The sequence below is a fragment of the Neofelis nebulosa genome, chromosome 6 (assembly GCF_028018385.1).
Source record: "Neofelis nebulosa isolate mNeoNeb1 chromosome 6, mNeoNeb1.pri, whole genome shotgun sequence".
NCBI lineage: Eukaryota > Metazoa > Chordata > Mammalia > Carnivora > Felidae > Neofelis > Neofelis nebulosa.
The window spans coordinates 31844164-31868118 of NC_080787.1; the positions used below are offsets into that span (position 1 = coordinate 31844164).

At 39.4% G+C, this 23955-nt stretch overlaps 1 protein-coding gene across 4 annotated transcripts in view; it reads left to right on the top strand.

Moving 5' to 3' along the window:
• Positions 1-609: 609 nt before the first annotated feature.
• Positions 610-23955, top strand: part of EXOC2 (exocyst complex component 2) — a 282492-nt gene continuing 259146 nt past the window's right edge. Inside the window, exons 1-2 of one of the 4 annotated variants that reach the window (XM_058733204.1) lie at positions 635-740; positions 13793-13959. The gene's annotated coding sequence lies outside the window, so the exon portion shown is untranslated. Of the gene's footprint in view, positions 741-885; positions 1114-13792; positions 13960-23955 lie in introns of those variants that run through there. The other 3 variants (XM_058733209.1, XM_058733203.1, XM_058733205.1) reach the window with 3 other exon arrangements.

A 23955-nucleotide genomic window follows, 5' to 3' on the forward strand; every position in this document is an offset into this window, starting at 1 on the left:
TCCCTTCATCCCCACCATTGTCTTTTCAGTGCAAACCAGTCATTTCTTGCCTAGGCTGTTGTAGTCACTCCCTAAGTGCCATTCTTTTTCCTCTAACCAGGCTCTGATTTATCCTCAGCCCAGCCAGATCCCGAAAGGAAGTGACTGCCTTTAATTCACCTTTATATCTCCAATGCCCTGCACAGCGCCTAGCCCATGCAGTTGTTCCTTAAATTTAACTACAACAGTTACCAAGTCTCAGAGTCTCCAGGTGGTAGCCTGGCATTCTCCTCCACAATATCCAAGGTCCTGTGGCTTTTGTGTCTTGCCTACCTTTCAAGAGCCTCGGTAGGAACTACAACATCCCGATTCGGTGCAGAACCCACCAGAAACGCACCGTCTCATCCTACATCCTCCTAGAGGAGGTCAGAGGGTACCAAACCGACGCTGCAAGCTGCGGATCCCCTCGGCCTCCCCGCCCCAACCCTCCAGCGTCCCAGCCACGCCTTCTGTCCTGCGGCCCCAGCGCTAGTCCCCGCCCTGCCGGAAGCCGGCCCCGACCCTCCCACCAGCTCTTCCCGCAGAGGCTTGGATCATCTAGGACTCGGAGCTCGACTATCCGGCGGATCGACGCTCTCGGCGCTCCCAGCGGGCGGAAGTGAAGGCGCCGGCGGTTAGGGCAGCCACCGCCCGGGACTCTTCGTGAGAGCCGCCGGGAGCTCGGTCGTTGCGGGCCGTAGGGGGCAGCAGGCAGGCTGGAGGTACGTTGTGGAGCCTGGAGGTCCTGGCTGAAGGCCAGCCTGGGGAGGCACGGACAGGCAGGGCGGCGAGCGCCGGCGGCTGGCCTGGTTCCCAGAGAGACGGGTGGAAGTGGTCCGCCGGCGCCGGTGTCAGTCTCCTGCACCGCTCTTCAGTCCCTGACTGAGGAGGAAGGCGCCGCGCGGTTCCTGTCCGCACCTCCGCGCCGTCCCTGACACCTGCTAGAGGCCCAGAGACCTTCACCCCTGCGCCGGTCATGGGCCTCCAGAACACTGACCATCGACCGGTTGGTTGTAGTCGGCTTCACTCGTCCCCCTTGCGTCCCTGCGTATTGTCACTGTGTCAGGTGTAAGAATTTATTCGCGAAGAGCGAATGTGAGACATGTTTTGCTTGTTTTGCTTAAGTTTGCGTCATTTAGAGCTATACTGAGCATTTTCTAGGTGCCTTTCATTCACTGTTCTAAGCGTTTACATTTACTAACTTAATTCTCACGAGAGGTAGATGCTGTATATTATCCCCATTTTACAGAGGGAGAAACGGAAGCCCGGAGTGGTTATGTAACTAGCCTGTAGTTACTCAGTCTTTTAACTTCGAGACAAGGCACCGAAGCTCTACAGCCTGCACACCCAAACACGGTGTCATCTCTCATGTAAGCCTGGTGATGCTAGCTTGCTATCCCAAGATTTTGTATAGACACTTCCTTAATTTCCAAGAAACGGTTCTTGCAAAAGATTGTCTTTAAATGGAAATAAGCTATTCTTAATCAGTAAAGGTCAATTATAATGATAGGTATGAGAAAGTTTTTTTTTTTTCCTCCCATGAATCTGAGTAAACTTACAAGGAAACCTTTTAAAAAGGCTTACCCAGCCACACTTTAATTAAATCATTTGGATGGCACTATATTGAAAAACTAGTTATTTTTTTATTTTTTATTAAAAATGTTTTTTTAGTGTTTATTTGTTTTTGAGACAGAGTACTAGCGGAGAAAGGGCAGAGAGAGAGGGAGACACAGAATCTGAAACAGGCTCCAGGCTCCGAGGTGTCAGCACAGAACCTGATGCCAGGCTTGAACCCATGAACCATGAGATCATGACCTGAGCTGAAGTCTGAGGCTTAACCGACTGAGCCACCCAGGCACCCTGTAAAGCTAGTTCTAACTGAGGTCTTGTGGCTCAGTCTCCTAATACATTATATTTTCTGTATAAACATTAGTACATTCTAGTCAGGCTCTGTGTAACTGACTCTACTAACAGAAACAATGCCAGAAGCTTCCTGAGGATCATCTGTGTGTCCAAAGTTGTTGACTGAAAGGGTGGTAATAAAAAGAGGATGATGTGTGTTTACTACTCAAATGTTCTCTTCTGTTTAGGAACTTTAAAACATTTTTTTTTAAATGTTTATTTTTATTTTTGAGAGAGAGAGAGAGAGAGAGAGAGAGAGAGAGAGAGAGAGAATGTGAACCGGTGAGGGACAGAGAGTGAGAGGGAGACAGAGTCCCATTCAAGCTCAGACTCACCAAAGGTGAGATCATGACCTGAGCTGAAGTTGGATGCTTAACTGACTGAGCCACCCAGGGGCCCCTAAGTAGGAACTTAATTTAAACAAGGAAACAGGATCCCCCAGTGTAATTTGGAATGACTCTTGAAAGGTTCAGAAATTTCTTTTTTATCGTGTCAAGCATTTAATTTTCTGTACTGAATATAATTTTGAAATGTTACCTTTTGAAAAGATGATTGTTAATCAGCTTAAATTTTCACTCATTGCACTAATATTTGAGAGCCTGTTATGTATGAATTGTAGGGAAAATGAAATCAGAACTCAAATTTTGCAAAGCAGCCTTCTAGTAGAGGACTTTGCATAATTTCTAGCACCAGGAAATGGCAGGATTAAGCAAGAGTATAGGAAATGCTATGTATAGTTATGTATATAGTTAATCTTTTAATTACTTTTTCACCCATTTTCCAATTTATTCATCTTCATGTAGCCAGGATCTATTTAGCACCTACCACATCCCAGGAGCTTCAGTGTTTATTGAATGGATAAGTTTTAGGCCAGTGTTGAGTAGAGAGGATTTTGAAATTGACTGGCATGGGAAATAACATTGATCACTGTGCTAAGCAGTATGCTAGAATGTTGATTGTTCTCAGATGGTGAGGAATGTGTTCATGCATCTCCTGGATTGCCTGGTGAAATTGCATGGTAGTAGTGTTGTGATTATCACATGGTTCAGTGTATGTTTATGTTAATTTAAATAATTATTCTTTTAAAAAAGATGTTTATTTATTTTTGAGAGAGTGAGAGTGAGTGGGGGAGGGGCAGAGAGGGAGGGAGACAGAACCGGAAGCAGGCTCCATGCTATCAGTGCAGAGCCTGACGTGGGGCTTGAACCCACAAACTGTGAGATCATGACCTGAGCTGAAGGCAGACGCTTAACTGACTGAGCCACCGAGGGGCCCATAAAATAATTACTCTTGATACAAACACACAAACTTAAAGTAATTGTAGAGAATATGACTCTTGAAGCTATGGGTACACCTATAGTCATCTTTGGCCCTCAGTTTGAAAATTACGGAGTCAAAAGGTTTTTCAGCTTAGGAGTCAAAGCAGCCATTTACTGGTCTGTGAGCTACCACCTACCTGCTTCATAGCATGGGCATAGCCTCTTTGGGCTTCAGTTTCCTTTTTCCTGTAGTCAGGGAATATATAAAACTAGATTAAGATTTTTTCCGGGTTTGAAATTTTTCAGCTCAGTGAATCCAAGACCAGTTAGCACTTGTCCTATCCCTGTGTTGTTTTAGGGGCTATAGGTATTACTGGTATTTACATCTGTCAAAAGGCTAAGTTCTGGCTGGATGGAGATTAGTTTTGGCCATTTTTGTGTCTCCCACTTTAGCATATGCTTGACATACACATTAGAAATAATATTAGCTTAGATTCAGAAGGGGCATTTTTGCTCTCAATTAATATCTAAGAACTAAACTATAATATTGAGTGTAAGAATAACAGGAATTCAGAGAAGGGGATCTGTTGGGGTTAGAGTAATTGGGAAAACTTCATGGAGGTCAGACCTTAATGGGGAGGATGTGGCCCTTCATAGGGAAGGCACTGGAACGTCTGGGTGGCACACAGAAGAAGGCCCACAGGCTGGTAAGTAAGTATGTTTTGGATTATGGAGTGCCTTGAAGGTAAAGCTGAGGGGTTTGGAACTGACTTATTATGCATTTTTTTTCCCCCAGGAAAATTGTATTAGGCTTGCTCTAAAGTTTCATCAACATTCTTTAACTTTAATAACATTGGTAGCATTTAAGACTGGGGTGCATCCCAGGCTTAATTTTCGGTTTTGATTTTAGTAATTCCTTCTACTTACTATTTCCTGCTTAAAATAAGTCTTGGTGCTGGTAGTGGAAACAACAGTGGACACTGGGATTTGGGAAACCTGGAGTTTAGTTAATTAGAATGTAAGCTGCATAAGGTGGATCCAAGCAGGCACCTAGAGTGGTGCATGGCACAAAGTTAGCATTCAATAATAATGGTGCATTGATGAATGAGTTCTCCTTTTGCTGCTTGCTAGCTGTGCTGCTCTTGTAAGGTTGTCTCATAGTTTCATCTGTAAGATTTGATGAATTTTTATTTTTTAATGTTTATTTATTTTTGAGAGAGAGAGAGAGAGAGAGAGAGAGAGTGAGAGACAGTGTCAGCAGGCTTCAGGCTCTGAGCTGCCAGCACAGAGCCTGACGTGGGGCTGGAACTCACGAGCTGTGAGGTCAGACGTTTAACTGACTGAGCCACCCAGGTGCCCCAAATTTCCTGAATTTTTAAAGGCCTTTTCCACTTACAAAGTTATGTGATATTGAAGATTATATGATTTTAACTTTGGTTGTATTATAATTTTACTGAAAGACAAAACAAGACTGAAAGCCAGGGATATTTGGTTTTAGTTTAATGAAATCCCCATGTGATTGACATGATGTGTATCTGGATAAATGAGGGTCTCAGCAAGAATCAGAATTCATGCCAGATGGTTCAAGTAGGGAGATTTTAATAAAGGCACTACTTGCAGAGGTATGGGCAGGGTTAGGGAACAAACAAGGGACAGTGAGGCCCAAAGAGAAACTGACAACAAGTAGAGGGAACAAAAGGACAAACTACAGCCTACTGAGAGCTGGAGCCAAGCAAAGGGGTATGGCTATTGCCAGAGATGTACCTGGGAGTGGGGAAGCAGGACTAAAATGCCGATACCTGAAACTAGTCCACTTATGAAATGCAAAGCTCAAATCTTCCACTCTTTGCTTAGTGTCTTATCTTTCTCACCCTCACTCAGTTACCTCCATTACAGCTGCACTTTTACTGGATCTTTGGTCGCTCTCATACCAGAATGCTCAATTGTATTATTATCCGTTTGTAGCATCTGGCTGGCAAATTCTCCACCCTGGACCATCTCAATTCTTTACCTTCTTTAATGCTTGAACTGAGTTGCTGAAACCAACAGGGGAAAATTCTAGCATCTAGATTTGTACTCCTATGGATCCATGGTCATCAATCTCAACTGACCATCAAAGAGTTTTCTAGGGTTTTCCTTGTAAGTGTTTGCTTCTGCTCTCTGCAGAATGTATTTTAAGCATTTTCCATTTTTCTCAAATCTCTCATCCTTTCACATAATCTATACTCCCAGCAGATACTCTTGCCACCTACTTCACAACGAATAGAACTATCAATGGAGAATCCCATGCTTTTTCTTCCAAAAAACCTTTCTTCTTTCCCCAGTTACCCCAAAAGAGATTGCATTTATCCTAAGACATATGTCCCAGGCCTCTGTATCCACTCTTGCCTTTGGGAGCACTTTATTTAGTTGTTCATTAGCCAAAGGCTCATTCTTGTCAGCCTTTAATCATGCCTAGAGACAGATGACAATTAAAGCAAAATAGAAAAACAGTAACAATAAAAAAGTAGCATGCTCCTTTGATTTCGCATTCCTCTATTCAAATTTTTTTCCATCCTAGGCAAAATTCTTAAATAGTTGTTTAAGTCCATTTCACACTCATCCCACTGCTTTCTGGTTTCAGTACCTATCACTCTATTGAATGTCAGGGTCATCCATGACTTCCTTGTCACAAAATCTTGTTCCTATCATTTTCCCAGTATAGTGCCTGGGACATAGCAAGTCCTTAATAAATATTTGTTTTGACTGAATTATCTGAGGTTCCTTGTTCCAAATTTTAGTTTATTTATCTCTTTAATGAGGAATCCAGCACTGTCATCTTTTGAGGTGCTAGATGACCAATCTGTGTATATCCCAAATCTTCTTGATGGACTAAACAAAGATAAAAATCAGTTTTATTTGATAATGCCTTCTTCAGTATTGTCCACGTGATCTGTGTTTCTGAAAAAAAAAAAAAAAACAACACTGGGACGCTTTTCTTTTCTGAAGAAATAATATTTTCTGAAATATCAAGAAGTAATGTTTTGTTCACCCAATGTAAATCTAATGAAGATGAGGGTGGTAAGGGACATGGGTACAATTGGCAATAGATTGGTGAATGAATAATGCTGTGCTTTTACATGAACTACGATTCCTTTTTCCTTCCATTGAGTAGTGTATTTTCTTTAAAATTTTTGTTTTTGTTTGTGTTTTTGGAGGGTGGTGGATTTGCACTGGCCTGTTTCACTTTCAGTATGCTATCAGTGTCCAGTGACATAATTTAGAGAACCAGCCACCTTTAGACCTAACAGCTTTTGACTTTGAAGTGTAGTGAAGCTAATTGTCTTCTAGGAAGACTTAGCCTGCTGAGGCAGGGGATTTTAAAGTTTCTGGGAAATAAAGAATGAGACTTTTAATTGATGGAACTAATTAAGATGGAATCCAGTGTTTGTTTTAGATTAGCTGTGTACTCAAGTATTTATGTAACAGATCAGTTATGTGGGAGCTCTAGAGAGCCAAATTGTCAGGCTTTTCCCCTATATACTCTCTTGCTTCCAGTATTCTTTTCTAGTTACTTCTTGTACATTCCCTTCCCTTTACTCCAAAACATTATAGCAAGAGTGAAGGGTTTTTTTTTTCATTATGTATGTGTGTGTGTATATTTTTTAAATATTTATTTTTGGGAGAGAGTGAGAGAGACAGTGCACAAATGGGAGAGGGGCAGAGAGAGAGGAGACACAGAATCCGAAGCAGGCTGTCAGCCCACAGCCCAACGTGGGACTCAAACCCATAAACCGTAAGATCATATCATGACCTGAGCCAAAGTTGGACCCTTAACTGACCTGAGCCACCCAGGCACCCCTATATATATGTAATATTTATAGATGCATAAGTTTATAGATACATAATTCAGTGCCATTTATCAAAGTTAAATTTTTTTTAATGTTTATTCATCTTTGAGAGAGAGAGAGAGAGAGAGACAAGAGTGTGAGTGGGTAAGGGGCAGAGAGAGAGGGAGAGACAGAATTTGAGGCAGGCTCCAGGCTCTGAGCTGTCAGCACAGAGCCCGATATGGGGCTTGAACCCATGAACCGCAAGATCATAACCTGAGCCGAAGTTGGACGCTTAACTGACTGAGCCACCCAGGCGCCCCTCGAAGTTTTATTTTTAAAATCATTGTTTTTTTTCCCAAACGAATTAACACATAAAAAGTTATGCTTTCATTTAAAAACATAGTTATTTTGGGGAACCTGGGTGCCTCAGTCAGTTAAGTGTCTGACTTTGGCTTAGGTCATGATCTCATGGTTTGTGGGTTCGAGCCCCGCATAGGGCTTTGTGCTGACAGCGTGTAGCCTGGAACTCACTTTGGATTCTGGGTCTCCCTCTCTTTCTCTGTCCCTCCCCTCCTCACATTCTCTGTCTCTCTTTTTCTCAAAAATAAATAATAAAACATTAAAAAAATTTTAAAAATTGTGTATTTAAATTATATTTTGTTTGTAGGAGTGATGAAGGAAAGAAGTCTAAAAAGAGCTGGGAAAGTAGGGATGCTTTATCTCTTATTTGTTCAGTCCTTCCTTTGTGCAGATGACTCACGTCATGATCCCAGGGTCATGGGATCCAGCCCTGCATCAAGCTCCACACTGAAAGTGGAGCCTGCTTGAGATTCTCTTTCTCTCTCCCTCTCTCCTCTCTCCCTCTTTCTCCCTCTTTCTCCCTCTTTCTCCCTCTTTCTCCCTCTTTCTCCCTCTCTCCCCCTCCCATCCCTCCCCGCCTTGCATACTTAAAAAAAAAAAAAGTTGGATAGAAGAATTCATGACCCCGTCTTTGAGACTTGTCCCACCCTGTGCCCTTAGATGGTAAAATGTGTGTTTGTGCTGAGATAACTTGATCTTGACCCTGCACAGGAAAAGTAGAATGAGTTTACAGAAAATGGAAGGAAACAAATTACCATTCTTTAAAACCCTTTTCCAGTATCTCAAGGAGATCCCTCTGGGGTTAGCCCAGCCCAACCCCAAGAGGCAAGTCTATTCTAGAACAGGTTGAACATGACTCAAAGAGGATGTAGTGAATTCTTCATTTGGTTCTGTTGCTGGGCGGCCTGAGTCTAGTGGCATGTAATTTTATCGTTGAAACTCTAGGCATCTCTGCAATGAGATTTTTCTGGGGTCCTTTGGATCCATGATGACTCTGGACAGGAAAAATCTATCTAGTGCTATTATTTTTTGGGGAAAACTTTCACTTTTCTGTGGCCTGATTTAAGAAAATAGTGCTTTAACATCAGGAGGTTTTCCCTGGCCTCTTTGGTGAGGGTTCTTCAAGTCTCCAGTGAATCAGAACTCCTGTTATTTCCAACTCCTGGTCTTATCCCTTTAGCTGAACCGAGCCTCTGGGGACCTCAGAGGGTAAGACACCTGATCACTTATTTCTTGTTAGCTATTAAAATCAGCAGGGGCACCTGGGTGGCTCAGTCGGTTAAGCGTCCGACTTCGGCTTAGGTCATGATCTCACGGTCCGTGGGTTCGAGCCCCGCATCGGGCTCTGTGCTGACAGCTCAGAGCCTGAAGCCTGCTTCAGATTCTGTGTCTCCCTCTCTCTCTGACCCTCCCCCATTCATGCTCTGTCTCTGTCTCAAAAATAAATAAACATTTAAAAAAAAATTTACAAAAAAAAATCAGCAAAATTCTTCTTTAATATATAGTAAAAATTTGGTTAATCATTCTAAAGCTACTTTTGTGGTTACTATTTTTCTGTTTCTTTCCCTTAATATTTTTGTTACTAGTTATTTTTTTAAATGTATATTTAGACTGAAGTTATGTAAAAGATATTTTACCCTCTGTTATTCTACCAGTAAATATTTTGGAAAATCAAAGGTTGTGTTACAGTGAAGTATGGGAAAATTACAAAATTAAAATTTTCTGACCTCTGTTGCAGAAACACTAAATTCATTCTGTGTGCTCCATTAAAGGAAAAGAAGCAGACGGGTTAAAACCAATATAATATAAAATAAAAGAAAATGCACTTGTTTAAGTATACATTATAAATTGTAAGAAAATGTGGCCTTTCCTCTTTATTTTAATGAAATACTTTTATAATGGCAGTTTTCTCTTTTGACCTGTGATGGATAGAAGGTTAATTGATGTTAAATGCATGCTTTGTTAATCCTTCATCAGCTACTAAATTGGTATGGGGGAGTACAGGTCAAGGATACACAAGGCCATGGCCAGCTTGTTTTCTCAGGGAGGTTTTTCCCTTTCTCTAAACCACATATCACTCAGTCCAGCTGTATGTAGAGGAGATTCTCCACTTTCCCCTCCCCCCTTTCCCTCTCTCTTTTCTCACTCTCCTTCAACCTCCCCCCCCCCTCCCTGCCCTCTGTGCTGCCGAGTGACAGCTTGTAGATGTTGCGTGCGAGGAGTTCAGCTGGCGCTGTGTGGTCTGAGTGTGTGGTCTCACTCAGTCGAGAGGCTGCTAACAGGGTGGATGAGAGAGAGCAAGACTGTTTACTTTAATTTATTTCGGATGCCGGAATTGTGCCCAGAGTTTCTCCTAAACTTGATTCCATAGCTAGCAGCTTCAATCCCTCACAGCTGTGGTGCAGTCTCAACTCCCTGTCTTCTCCCAACAGGCACTTTCCATAGCATCTGCCTGTTTAATCCCTGTGGCTCAGAAATGTTAATAGCACTGCTGAGTGCTGTGATTATTTTGCTTTCACTATGTCAAGATATATGGCCTTGAAGAAGTTTCTTTTGAGGTCAAGCTAGAGAAGTAAAGCAGAGATTTTAAGTAAGTGACAAAGTTGATGTATTTTTAGAAATGGGAAAAGCTATTATACAAAATTGGGTCGAATTAATCCAACTCTGCTCATGTAAAAGAATCTGGGAGTTGTGTGACAACAGTCTGTCATGTTTAACAATTTTAATAGAATTAACCAATTTAAGCTGACAGTTGATTCCTTGACCCTTTTTGAAAATCTGCATTGATTTTGGCATGCCTGTTTACTGTAATTATTATATTTGTCATATTGGCTTATAATACAGTGATATTGGCTTATAATACAGATCTGACAGGTTGAGACAAGTGAAACTTTTTATGCAGTAGTATAAATTTAGGACAATATCTTTTTTTCTAATTCTTTCATTGTAAATAAATTAGCAGTAGTATCTTGATTTTTGTTCCTCTCTCACTTCTGAACATTATTACTAAGATAGTCAAGTATTTTGTCATTTAAGTAAACACTAGACTGTTGATATCACTTGGGATTTCGCATTGCTTAGCTTCTTTATTTCCCCATCTTCCCCACAGTCTTGCTGGAATGGAGTTGGTGTTACTGATGTGTTGTCTAGGACTGGAAAGTCTCGGCCACTGACATTTTCCAGAGAGGTTAATAAGTCTAGCTTATTGTTGTTCCACTATTTTCCCTGTCATTTTTGTTTTATTTACTTATTTTTTAAAAGTTTATATATTTTGAAAAAGCGAGAGAATGAGAATGAATCTCAAGCAGGCTCTGGGCTGTTAGCACAGAGTCCAATGTGGGGCTCACCTCAGGAACCATGAGATCACAACCTGTGCTGCAGTCAGGAGTTGATGCTTAACCGACTGAGCCACCCAGGTACCTCTTCCCCATTATTTTTACCCTGAGTTTTAGTTAATGAACTCAGTTTCCATCACTGGGAGGGTAAATAAAGTCTTTCCTGCTCCCTCCTGTTCTTTCAGTCCTGGCCAAGGTTTTCTTTCTTTCATCTCATTTGATCTTAAATCAGAAGACTTTAAGAATTCAAGTAGTGTCAGATGCTTTTTTTTTTTTTTTTAATGCTATCATCTTGTATTTCCTCTTGTGTCCATTTTTTGAGTGTTCTGTTTGGTGGTGAAAATGGTAATCTATTGATCCCAAGAATTCTGAAGCAAAATTAGTGTTATGCAAAACATTGCTACTATCTAATCCTGGAACATTTTCCTTACTCCACAAGAAAACTCTGAATCCAGTCAGTCCTTTTCCATCCCCCCTTCTCTAGCTACCAATAATATACTTTATCGTTATGGGTTTACTTATTCTGAACTTTTATATAAATGCAATCATATAATATGTAACCTTTTGTGTTGACTATGGCAAAATATGTGCATGGTGTCAGTCATTACCCTATTTCTTTTACCTAATGAGTGAAAATTCTATAGATAGAAAAAACATTGATAAACGATGGGTATAATCAAGTAAACATTATAAGTAGAATTGAACTTATGTTTCAGAAACTCAGAAATATTTAACAGGAGCTGTGAAATGCTCTAGGCTTATATTTTATAGAAATGCCATGTTAGTCACCCACCCCTTCCTTGTAGGAGTAAGTCATGCACGGACCTGTTCTCATCCTGTCTTGAACTGAGCAATGCCGTTGCTAACTGGCTTTTGAAATTTGATCTAGAACTCTAAAAGGATAAATCCTGATTGAACCAAATCCCTCCATTCCTGCTTTGCTTTTATTGGGCTAATGAACACTGAAAAGGAAGAGGAGCAGAGTTTTGGTCTATGTAACGGAGGTGGCAATTGGCCTCAACAGCAGTTGATTCTCTTTCAAGGGCAGAGAAGCATTGTCTTTTGAGCTACACTGCTTTGGCAGCATTTTTAAAATAGCATTTCTAAGTGCATCTTTGTTGAATACAAGTTCATCTTTAAATCTAAGACAAAAATTACTGTCTTTGGAGTTTTTATTATTTAGAACCAAAAAGTAGAATTTTAGAATATATTTTTGGTTTTGCTCTTCTTTTTTATGTGTGGATTTTGACATTTGAAAAATCAAACTTAAGTCAGTTTTGGCCTAGTTTTTATAGAAATAAAGGATGGTTGAAAAATAAGTATTTTTCTAATGTAAAGAATTATGAGAGGTACAACTAATTTTGATTTAGACATTTAAGATATTTTTTTGAAAAGGACACAGTATTAAAGATCTGACCCTACTCATTAGAATTTCTGATTTTCAGGTAATTCTTTATGGAAGAGGCAATACAGTATCAAGTTTTTCACCTCTTGGGCCTTGTAATTAGAGGCCACGTTTGAACTTGACCTACTGTCACTCAGAGGGGACCCATAGAAGATGAGTTGTTCTGCACTTTGTGGTTAATTTGGATTCATTTCTGATTCCTTTCTGTGGCATGAACAAATAACTTGTCTTTATAGTTAGCATTTCTGTATAGAGTATTAAGAGGAGCTGTCACAGTTTGAGTAAACTTTTAGGTTGTAGTTAGAAGACTCAATTTTTTAGTAGTTTTTGATTGCTAGTGTGGCATGGATTTATTAGTTTACATTTGATCTTAGCCTGGAGGCTAAAAGTGATAGATTTACTGGTTTAAAAAATAGTGTGTGGGACATGGTACAGAATCAAGAAATGGTGTATATCCTGCAGTGGTACAAATCAAGTGGACATTCTGTTCAAAGACCACATCTCAATTCTCATAGCTAAAATTCCACATGGCTTAAAGTTTGCTGCTGTCCCTGAAGAGCCAAAAGAAGAGAGAATTGACAGCCCATGTGTTCCCAGGTCTGTTCAGCCCAACCACTGTTTTACTGAGTATCTGCTTTGTTCTGGTACTGGACTAGGTCCTAGGAGTAAAGAAAAGCACATGATGCAGTCTTAGCCAAGCCCATTGAGGACAGTTCTTTATCAGAGACCTTGGTACAGCAATTCTCCCCCCACCCCCGCCTTTTAATGTTTACTTATTTATTTATTTATTTTTTTTTTTTTTAATTTTTTTTTTTTTCAACGTTTTTTTTTTTTATTTATTTTTGGGACAGAGAGAGACATAGCATGAACGGGGGAGGGGCAGAGAGAGAGGGAGACACAGAACCGGAAACAGGCTCCAGGCTCCGAGCCATCAGCCCAGAGCCTGACGCGGGGCTCGAACTCACGGACCGCGAGATCGTGACCTGGCTGAAGTCGGACGCTTAACCGACTGCGCCACCCAGGCGCCCCGTTTACTTATTTATTTTGAGAGAGAGAGAGTGAGTGTGTGTGTGTGCAAACAAGGGAGGGGCAGAGAGAGAGAGGTAGAGAGAGAGAATCTCAGGCAGGCTTCATGCTATCAGTGCAGAGCCTGATGTGGGGCTTGATCTCAAACCATGAAATCATGACCTGAGCTGAAATCAAGAGTTGGACGCTAAACTCACTGAGCCACCTAGGTGCCCCATCCTTTCTTTTTTTGTTAAATGTAGGGAATATTATTTGTTATCTCTTTCATAAGAAAATCCATTAATAAGAGAAATCAGCAGTTCCAGATCTGTCAAGAGGAAACATTATGTGGTCAGCATTACCAAGGAAGCTATATACTGCCTTGTATCCTCATTCATAAGGTTACTCCATACCATGCTCTGGAATTGACCTTTCTGTGTCCAAGGCCTTACTACATCTCTGAAAAATTTGTATACATGCTCACTGCCACAGGGAAACCAATATAAAAATGTATAAAAAACATGACTTCTCTGACCCCTCTACCCTCTCCAGTCTCATTCCTCCTGTAATGTTAACCTCTGGTGTCTATCCATCTTAGACTTTCCCATATCCATTCAAACATATATACTTGTACAAAGGCAGGTTTTTTCTTTTTTTTTTTTTAATATATTTTTTAATGTTTTGTTTATTTTTAAGAGAGAGAACCTGCAAGTTGGGGAGGAGCAGAGAGAGAGAGGGACAGAGGATCTGAAGTGGGCTCTGCGCTGACAGTAGGAGCCCAATGTGGGGCTTGAACTCAAACCGTGACATCGTTACCTGAGCTGAAACCAAGAGTTGGACGCTTAACTGACTGAGCCACCCAGGTACCCCATAGTTACCTTTTTAATAGAAACTGTCTGTGCTAGAATGATGTCCATTGAGTCAATTTTCTCTTTCTTCCCAATAGGCTCTTGACCAGTAAAGGGCATTTGATAAGCAGGCTGAAATTTTTCCAAACATCTAGTCAGAAGACTGTCCCATGGAAGCTTTATAATATATTATGCATAATATAATGTATATACATACATACACAAAATGATTTAAAAATATACCACAAAGTTCCTTGAAGTAAGTATTCTAAAATGCTAAATGATTTGCTAAATATAGATTTACATATTTACATACACACATACACACACACACACACACACACGGCCCCTTTTAAAAACTAATTTGTTATAAATATTTTCTTGCTCTGGCATCTTTTTGTAATATATCACTTACTGCATAATATTTGCTTGGATGGGGCACCTGGGTGGCTCAGTCGGTTAAGTGTCTGACTCTTGATATCAGCTCAGGTTATCATCTCACAGTTTGTGGTTTGAACCCCATGTCAGGGTCTGCCCTGACAGTGTGGAATCTGCTTGGGATTCAGTTTCTCCTTTCTCCTCTTTCTCTGCTCCTCTCCCTCTCGCTTGCACATGCTCTCTCTCAAAAATAAATAAACTTAAAAAAAATTCTTTCCTTGGATAGACCTTCATATTTTACATAAGTCATTTTCTAGTTGTTTGGGATGTTTTTATTTTTTTCCCCTTTGTGTTAATAAATAATTGCAGTTATGGAAACCTTCATGCCTAATAACAATCCTCATGGTTTGGATTATTTTATCCATTGGTCACCTTTTAAGAATGTTTTAAGTCTCAAAATATTAGCAAACCACATTCAACAGTATGTTAAAAAGATCATTTGCCATGATCAAGTCGGATTTATTATGGGATGCAAGGATGGCTCAGTATTCCCATATCAATCAACATGTGAAGGATATAAATCATATATTTATGTAAATAGATGCATAAAAGGCATTTGACAAAATTCAACATCTGTTCATGATAAAAACTCTCAAAAAGGTGGGATTAGAGGGAATATACCTCAGTGTAATAAAGGCCTTATATGACAGTCCCATAGCTCACATTATATTCAATGGTGAAGAAATGAGAGCTTTTCCCCTAACATCAGGAATGAGACAAAGATGTCCATTTTACCACTTTTATTCAACACACTACTGGAAGTCTTAGCCAAGACAGACAAAAAACAAAACAAAAAAACAAAAAAAGCAAAAAACAAGTAAGAGGCATCCAGACTGTTAAAGAAGAAAAGCTGTCACTATTTTCCGATGACATGATTCTATATAAAAAAATTCCTTGAAGACTCCACCAAAAACCTATTGGAATTAATAAATGCATTCACTAAAGTTACAGGATACAGAATTAATATACAGAAGTCTGTTGTGTTTACACTAATAACAAAGTAGCAGAAAGAAATTGAGAAAACAGTTTCATTTACACTTGTACCAAAAAGAATAAAATACCTTTGAATACAGTTAGCAAAGGAGGTAAGAGACCTGTACTCTTAACATTAGAAAACATTGATGAAAGGAATTGAAGACCACAAAAACATATGGAAAGACAGAACATGCTCACAGTTAGGAAGAATTAATATTGTTAAAACGTCTCTACTACGCAAAGCAATCTACAGATTCAATCCAGTCATATCAAAATACAATATTTTTCACAGAACTAGAACAAATAATACTAAAATTTGTTATGGAACTACAAAAGACCCCAAATAGCCAAAGCAATCTTGAGAAAGAAGAAAGCTGGAGGTATCACCCAGATTTCAAGATACACTACAAAGCTATAATAATCAAAACAGTATGGTACTGGCACAAAAATAGACACGTAAATCAATGGAACAGAATGGAGAACCCAGAGATAAACTCATGCTTACTTGGTCAGTTAATCTATGACAAAGGAGATAAGAATATGCAGTGGGGAAAGAGAGTCTCTTCAATAAATGGTGCTGGGAAAACTGGACTGCTTTCTTACACCATACACAAAGATAAGCCCAAGATGGATTAAAGACCTAAATGTGAAACCTGAAACCATAAAATTCTTATAAGAAAACATAGACAGTAATCTTTTTGACATTGGCCTTAGGAACATTTTTCTAGATGTGTCTCCTTAGACAAGGGAAACAAAGGCAAAGATAAACTACTGGGACTACATCACATAAAAAGCTTGTGCACAATGAAGGAAACCAACGACACAGAAAGGCAACTTACCACCTTTTGCAAATAATAAGTGGCTAATATCCAAAATATATAAAGAACTTACAGAACTCAACACCAAAAAACCAAATTAACTCAAAAAGTAGAGCACCTGAATAGACATTTTTTCCAAAGAAGACATACATATGGGTAACAGACTAATGAACAGATATTCAACATACTAATTATCAGCTAAATGCAAAGCAAAACCACAGAGATAGTACCTTTCACTTGTGAGAATGACTGAAATAAAGATAGGAAATAAGTATTGGTGAGCATGTGGAGAAAAAGAAGCTCTTGTGTACTGTTTGTAGGAACGTAAATAGGTGCAGCCATTGTGGAAGACAGTATGGAGGTTCTTCAAAAAAAAAAAAACAAAACACAAAAAACAAAAAAAACCCAGCAACAACAACAGAGGGCTGCCTGGGTGGCTCAGTCGGTTAAGCGCTGGACTTCAGGTCATGATCTCATGATTTGTGAGTTTGAGCCCCACATGGGGCTCGCTGCTCTCAGTGCAGAGCCTGCTTCAGATCCTCTGTCTCCCTCTCTCTCTGCACCTCTCTCCCCTTGCGCATGCTCTCTCTCAAAAATAAACATTAAAAAAAAAAAAATAGAAATATCATATGATCCAGTAATTCCACTGCTGGGTATTTACCCAAGAAAATGAAAACACTAATTTGAAGCTACTAACTAAACACTAAATTGCACTACTAAACACTAATTTGCACTACTGTTTATTGCACTATTATTTATAATAGCCAAGATACACAAGCAACCTAAATTGGATGAATGGATAAAGAAGTGGTATATATATTCAGTGGACCATTACTCAGCCATAAAAAGGATAAGATCTAGCCATATGTGCAAAATGGTTGGATCTAGTGGGCATTATACTAAGTGAATAAGTTAGAGAAAGGCAAATACAATATACTTTCACTTATATATGGAATCTAAAAAAAACAAAAAGTGGAAACAGACCCATAAATACAAAGAACAAACTGATAGTTGCTAGAGAGGAGGGAGAAAGGAGGGATGGGTAAACCAGGTAAACGGGAGTGGGAGGTACAGAATTCTAGTTGTGGAATAACGCACAGTATGAATGTGTAGCATAAGGAATATAGTCAATGGTATTATAATAGTGTTGTATGGTGAAAGATGGTAGCTCTACCTGTGGTGAGTATAGCATAAGGTATAGAGTTGTTGAATCAATATGTTGGGGGAAAAAAATATATTCCAAGCATTTGTAAGACTTCAACACATTTTGCTAAATTTTTGTTTTCCAAAGGGTTGGAATGGTTTGTATTGCTGCCAGCAGTACATGGGAGCACTACACAGATTCACTGGACAATCATGATTGTCTTAAATATTTTTCACTAATTGTCCAACTGTGGAATCTCTTGTAATTTTTATTTCTGTAAGGTTGATTTTTTTTCCCATATTTTTCTTTATTGATTGCATTTCCTCTATTGGGAATTTTCTGCTTTATGCCTTTCTCTATTTTTTTTTTTTGAGTCTTAGTGTTTTTCTGTTGATTTTGTGAGATGTATTTATAATAAAGCTATTCATGTTTTATTTTGAACATTTTCTTTAATTTCCCATTTGGCTTTTAAATTTGGTTGTCTCATTTACTAAGGTGTACATGTCTTTAAAAAAAATTTTTTAACGCTTATTTGAGACAGAACGTCAGGCAGGGAGGGGCAGAGAGAGAGGGAAATACAGAATCCAAAGCAGGCTCCAGGCTCTGAGCTGTCAGCACAGAGCCCAATGTGTGGCTCGAACCCATGAACCGTGAGATCATGACCTGAGCTGAAGTCAGACGCTTAACTGACTGAACCACCCCAGAAGGTGTACATTTCTATATGATGTGTTCACTGTTCGGATTGTTCCATCAGGTTCAAACTTAGTCTTTCCATGCTCAAAGCTGTAATATACATTCACTCTTATGTTATTCTAGGTTTTTTTGCTTAATCAAAATTATATTTGACTCTTTAACCAAGAATTCTTAAACTATATTGATGCTTGAATTAATGTAAGCAAGAAAATTATGCTTTGGACTATAACTATTTTGGGTATTCAAATTAATATATTAAAAGTAAACAAAGATGGGGCACCTGGGTGGCTTAGTTGGTTAAGCGTCCGACTTCAGCTCAGGTCATGATCTCACAGTCTGTGAGTTCGAGCCCCGCATCAGGCTCTGTGCTGACAGCTCAGAGCCTGGAGCCTGCTTCAGATTCTGTGTCTCCTTCTCTCTACCCCTCCCCTGCTCATGCTCTCTCTCTGTCTCAAAAATAAATAAAAACATTTAAAAAATTTAAAAAAAAACAAGAAAATAAAGTAATTGTTTAGACTATTAAGCTTAGTATTTGACTATCTTGGGTATATATCATAGTCAGCATTTGGAATTGTTTCATTGGATTGTGAACTACAGTGCTGTGGCTTTAAAGAAGTAGTTTCCCTGGTCTTGAGATATAATTGTTTACGGTTGCAGTATTATATTTAGCCATCTCCCTCCTGCTTCTTGGGTCTTTCCCAAATTATGTGGCATGAATCTTATAATTTTCTTATTTCTTTGTTAATATCTCTTCTGTCTTAAAACAGATTAAGGCCATCCTCCTGTAAAGTTTCACATCCAGTCTCCAACATGACAGCACAGTTAACGACTCACCCAGCCCATAAATTCACTTAAAGTTGGATTTTTATATATGCAGAGGAGCAATGCTGTATTATTCTTATAATGAGCTTTAAAGTTTGGAGAGATTTTTCATTTAATCCTCTCAGGGTACCTGTAAAGTTAGCTATTATTCCCATATTATAGATGAGAAAACTAGGAGTTTAAAGGGGCCTGAATAAATCATATAGTTAGGATTTGCATCTGTGTCTTTTGACTCCTACTAGTTAATTGGCTTTTCTAGGGTTTTATTTCCTTCCCAACTGAACAGGTCGGTTTTTCTTACTAAAGTGTGTTCTAATGACATCAGTGTGCTTTACCCCATTTAAGTTAATTTGCTTTGTTCTGATATAGACTGTTGGTGGTGCCCTTAATGGCAGTCTGCATCTCTTAGTGCATTAACATGGCCACACTGTGGAGCTGGGCTGAGAGGTCAGCTTGTCAGCACTTGTGAAAACTATTCTTTTTGGTGCTTTTTTCATATATGAAGTACATCTCTCTGTGTGTGTGTGTGTGTGTGTGTGTGTGAGAGAGAGAGAGAGAGAGAGAGAGAGAGAGAGAGAGAGATATTACAGACATAGGCACTTGAGCAAGATTGCCTACGTGTGAATCCTGCTCTTTCAGTTATTAGTTGTGGGATGTTAATACAAAGTATTAACAGGGTATCCTCACAGGGAAGTTGTGAGGATTAAAAGTTATTACATGGGAAGGATAATATAGCGTTCAATAATTATAACTGTTATTACTATTATTAATTGATGTTTGCTTATTATCTAAGACATGTGTTATTTTTTAATTAATGGCTATGTCCTTTACTGATGTTATTTGTGTTACATTATATTGAAAAATATTTTAAATAAAGGCAAAAGCCATATTTGTTTCTAAATATACACTTCAAATGCTAACTGTCCATTACACATGAAAACTTTAATCCACTAATTAAGTAGTCAAGATCCCCAAAAAGTGTCATGTGGGAAATTGCAGAACCTTGCATCCTCAGAGTCACCAGGAGAACCTGTCCTTTCCAAAGAGTCAGTTTGGAACCATGGGTGATATGGTACACATCTCTGAGAATGAATAAAGCATCTCTTCATGTAGTCTGCAAAAGTCAGAGGTCAGTAATCCTGGATTCTCCTGTCAGTAATTTGCCTTGGATAAATAATATAAAAACATAACTGTGGCCAGATTCCCTTAAAACACTTGGAGTTAAGGAATTTCTAAATATTTTTTGCTTTCTTTCTTCCCTCCTGCTAGCCTGAGACTCTTTGGTGAAGAGCGAAGATTGGCATTTACTCATAGTGGCCCAGAAAAGATTGAAAAGGGAGGACTGTTTTAAATGTAGGTTTTATTATTATTCAGTTATAGTGAGGCCAACAGCAGGAGAAAAGGTAGCTCTTGAAAAGACAGTTTGTTATTCACAGTCCCTAAGAGGAGGGGGGCATACCTTGCCAGGCAGGGTGGGAGAAGCCAGGGTTGGGGAAAGTACTAGGGTTGGTCAGTAGGCAGAAAGTGTGAGAATGGCTAGAGCCTTTATTGTGTTTTTCTTCAGAAGGAACAGGCAAGGCAGGGTAGGCAAGCTGAGCAAGTTTAGGATTGGATAGTTTGATTTTGGCGAACTACAGTTATCCTCAGGTGTCTAGTATCTGGCCTTGGTGTGTTTAGGGCTGGGGAATGTTGTTCTGGACTGCAGGAGCCTGAGAAAAGGTAGCTGTGGACTCTGGATTGGTTGGTTTGCATATCAAAGGCCTGCTCCTGGCAAGTTGTTTGCTCTCTCTAGGAATTAGCTAACCCTCTGAGAGGCAGTTCCTTTCCTAGTCTGCAAGGCCCCAAGATGTCAAAGCATTATAAAATACAGAAAAACAAAAACCATGATTAATACATGGACCAGGACTTTGTATCACAGCTTCACGATTTAGTAGCAGAGCAGAGCAAAGATCATAGTAGTGAATCATATTGACAATGAGAAGAGGCATAAATATGACCTAGAAAAGAGTATTGAGAAAAAGCATTTGATATCTAACCCCCTTCTCCCAATTATTTTTGAAGTTACTGTTGTGTTTTGGAGATACGCTTTCTTTTGTGTTTACCATAGTCCAAACTCATTTTTACTGGTAGGCTTTGGGAAGTATTCACAGTCTACATTTTGTACAAGATAATTTTCTTATAGCGTGTGTGAACTCTTCAGAGGAAAAATGGCCCTCATGAGGTTTTTTAGAGTGGAGGGGTGGGATTCGGAACCCACTGCCAAGAAAGAATCCTTGAAGACGTCTTTGGTGCAAGAAAGGTGATTTTATTAAAGCACTGGGACAGGACTTATGGTCAGGAAGAGCTGCCCTGGGACCATGAAGAGAGACTGACTATATACTTGGCAGTTGAGAGAGGAAAATCATGGGTACTTGAGGCTTGAACTCATGAACTATGAGATCGTAACCTGAGCTGAAGCTGGATGCTTAACTGACTGAGCCACCCAGGCGACCCCCATTTTTTTTTTTTAATGTTTATTTTTGAGAGAGAGCATGAATGGAAGAAGGACAGAGAGAGACACAGAATCCAAAGCAGGCTCTAGGGTCTGAGCTGTCAGCACAGAGCCTGACTTGGAGCTCGAACTCAGAAACCGTAAGATCATGACCTGAACCAAAGTCGGATGCTTAACTGACTGAGCCACCAGGCTTCCCCAGAATGCGCTTTTTAAGTTTAGGCACAACTGTTACAACTTTTCAAACTAAAAATGAAAAAGCCACTGAAGCATCTTATAGGTTTTTAGTTCTAATAAAGTAAATATTAATGATGTTAACCTAAAAAATAAAACTGTTATTTTACTAGCAGAAGCCTCAGTTCTTTTTGCTGCCACAGTAAAGAATTACAGGACAGATAAATGAAAGTAAAGTGAGAAAAGTTTTATTAAAGTACACTCCAAGGGAGAAGAGGGCCAGTCAAGAGAGGCAAAGGCCCTAGAAACTCCAATTTTTTCTTTTGTGTGGGTCCTAGGGTTGCAACATTTGAATGACAGGCTTGGATTATACAATAAATAGCTAACTAAGCATGCCCTTTCCTGTGAAACCGCAGCAGTATTTTTATTCTAGAGACATAGGTCAAATAAGGGCAAGCACAACAAACGTAGCTCTTCCTCTGCCAGGATCTGGTAACCATAAACAGCCTGCTAGAGGGGTGAAATGGGGTTGTCTCTGGGCAGTCCTCTGTTGGGTCTTTCCATCAAGATGTCTAAGGTCCATCATCCTGTCACTCATGCCTAGCTTCCACCTAACAGTGATGGTTTCCCATCGTCTGAGTTGTGGCTGAGCTGTTGCTGGGCAAGGAGAAAATCTTCCACCTGCTGGAGTAGTAAATTGGATTCTTCCTGCCCAGGAATGTGAAGTAAGCTGTGATGGAAAACTCCTTCAGGGCTTCCTGACTCCATCCTAAATGAGGTTTCCCTCAACTAATATTTACAGGTATATGGGAATTCTCTGTACTTTCTACTTAAATTTCCTGTAAGCCAAAAACTATTAAAAAGTCTATTCAGAAAAACATCTAACTTGTCAAGTCTTAAAAGAAACAAAGCTAAGTACCAACTCTCAGTTCTGTGCAAGAACTCTGACTTAACAGACCTTAATTTCTAGAAGGGATGTTAAAACAATTTTTGAAATTCTTTTTGTAAGCGTAAGTAATATTTGGAGGATTCATTCAGTTTTGTATCATTAGGATTTACAGGATAAAAATGCCATCGTATATGCCAATATTTTTTACTTTCTCTCTTATTTTCTTATATGTTCTAATCACTGTGAGGAAAATGCCAGTGCTGGAAACAGAAGGGAACCTTAACATATACCTAGAAATTCAGACAGTTTCAGCTGCAAGTCTTTCAGATTATAATCCTGTTGAGGCAGGGGATGCTGACCTGACCTGCCATCACCTAACAGAGTTGATAGACTTTTTCTGAAAAGTGAGATAGTAAATATTAGGCTTTTCTTGGCCTTAAGGTTTTTATTGCAACTAATCTTTCCTGTTGCAGTGAGAAGGCAGTCATAAACAACATGGAAATGAATTCACGTAGCTGTGTTCCAATAAAGCTTTATTGACAAAAACGGGTGGGCAGACCAAATTTCTTGGTTGCTGTAGTTTGCTGACTCCTGATCTAAAATAGACACTGGAGAAGCTCAGTGAATAAGTAAATGAAGAGATTTAAGAAGAGAACTCTCAATAAATTCCCCAGTTAGGACATTTGTGGACTGCATTCTCTGACCAAAACAAGTAAACAAACTCTGGAATAAGAATGAAGCAAGTAAAAGCTGGAATTAAAAAAAAAAAAAAAAAGTTCCACAATAAACTGTTAACTGGAAGTTTTTAAAGTTTTCTAAAGTTAATCTTGGATCAAAGAAGAAATAAAAACTGTAACTACGGATCATTTACAAGTGAGCAATGCAACCACTGCTTGCCAAACCCTATGGTGTGACTAAAGCTATAAGTAGGAAAAATGGTGGCCTTAAACGTTATTACTAAAGGAAGACTAAAACAAATGAACTAAGAATTCAATCTAGACAGGTAGGAAAAGCAAAGCAAAATAAAATGCATGGAAGAGGACTTAAGCAAATGTTGAAGCTGCAGGTTGAAGCTATAGGTAATGAACACCTCTCCTGAAAAAAGAAGGTAGAATTTATAACATATCAAGGTCTGTTAATATAAAAGGTCATTAAAACAGTAAGCATTTACAAATCTAACCATGGAAAAAGAGATATTTACAGATACTGAAGACAATGAAAAAAGTGATAAAACCACAGCTATTCAAGAAAGTAGTGTGATACTAAATTTGAAAATCAGAATGAAATATCTAACTTTCTGAAACATACTAATTATTTTAAGATTTATAAAATGTGGTTCCATAATCAGGGGCGCCTGGGTGGCGCAGTCGGTTAAGCGTCCGACTTCAGCCAGGTCACGATCTCGCGGTCCGTGAGTTCGAGCCCCGCGTCAGGCTCTGGGCTGATGGCTCGGAGCCTGGAGCCTGTTTCCGATTCTGTGTCTCCCTCTCTCTCTGCCCCTGCCCCGTTCATGCTTTGTCTCTCTCTGTCCCAAAAATAAAATAAAAAACGTTGAAAAAAAAAATTA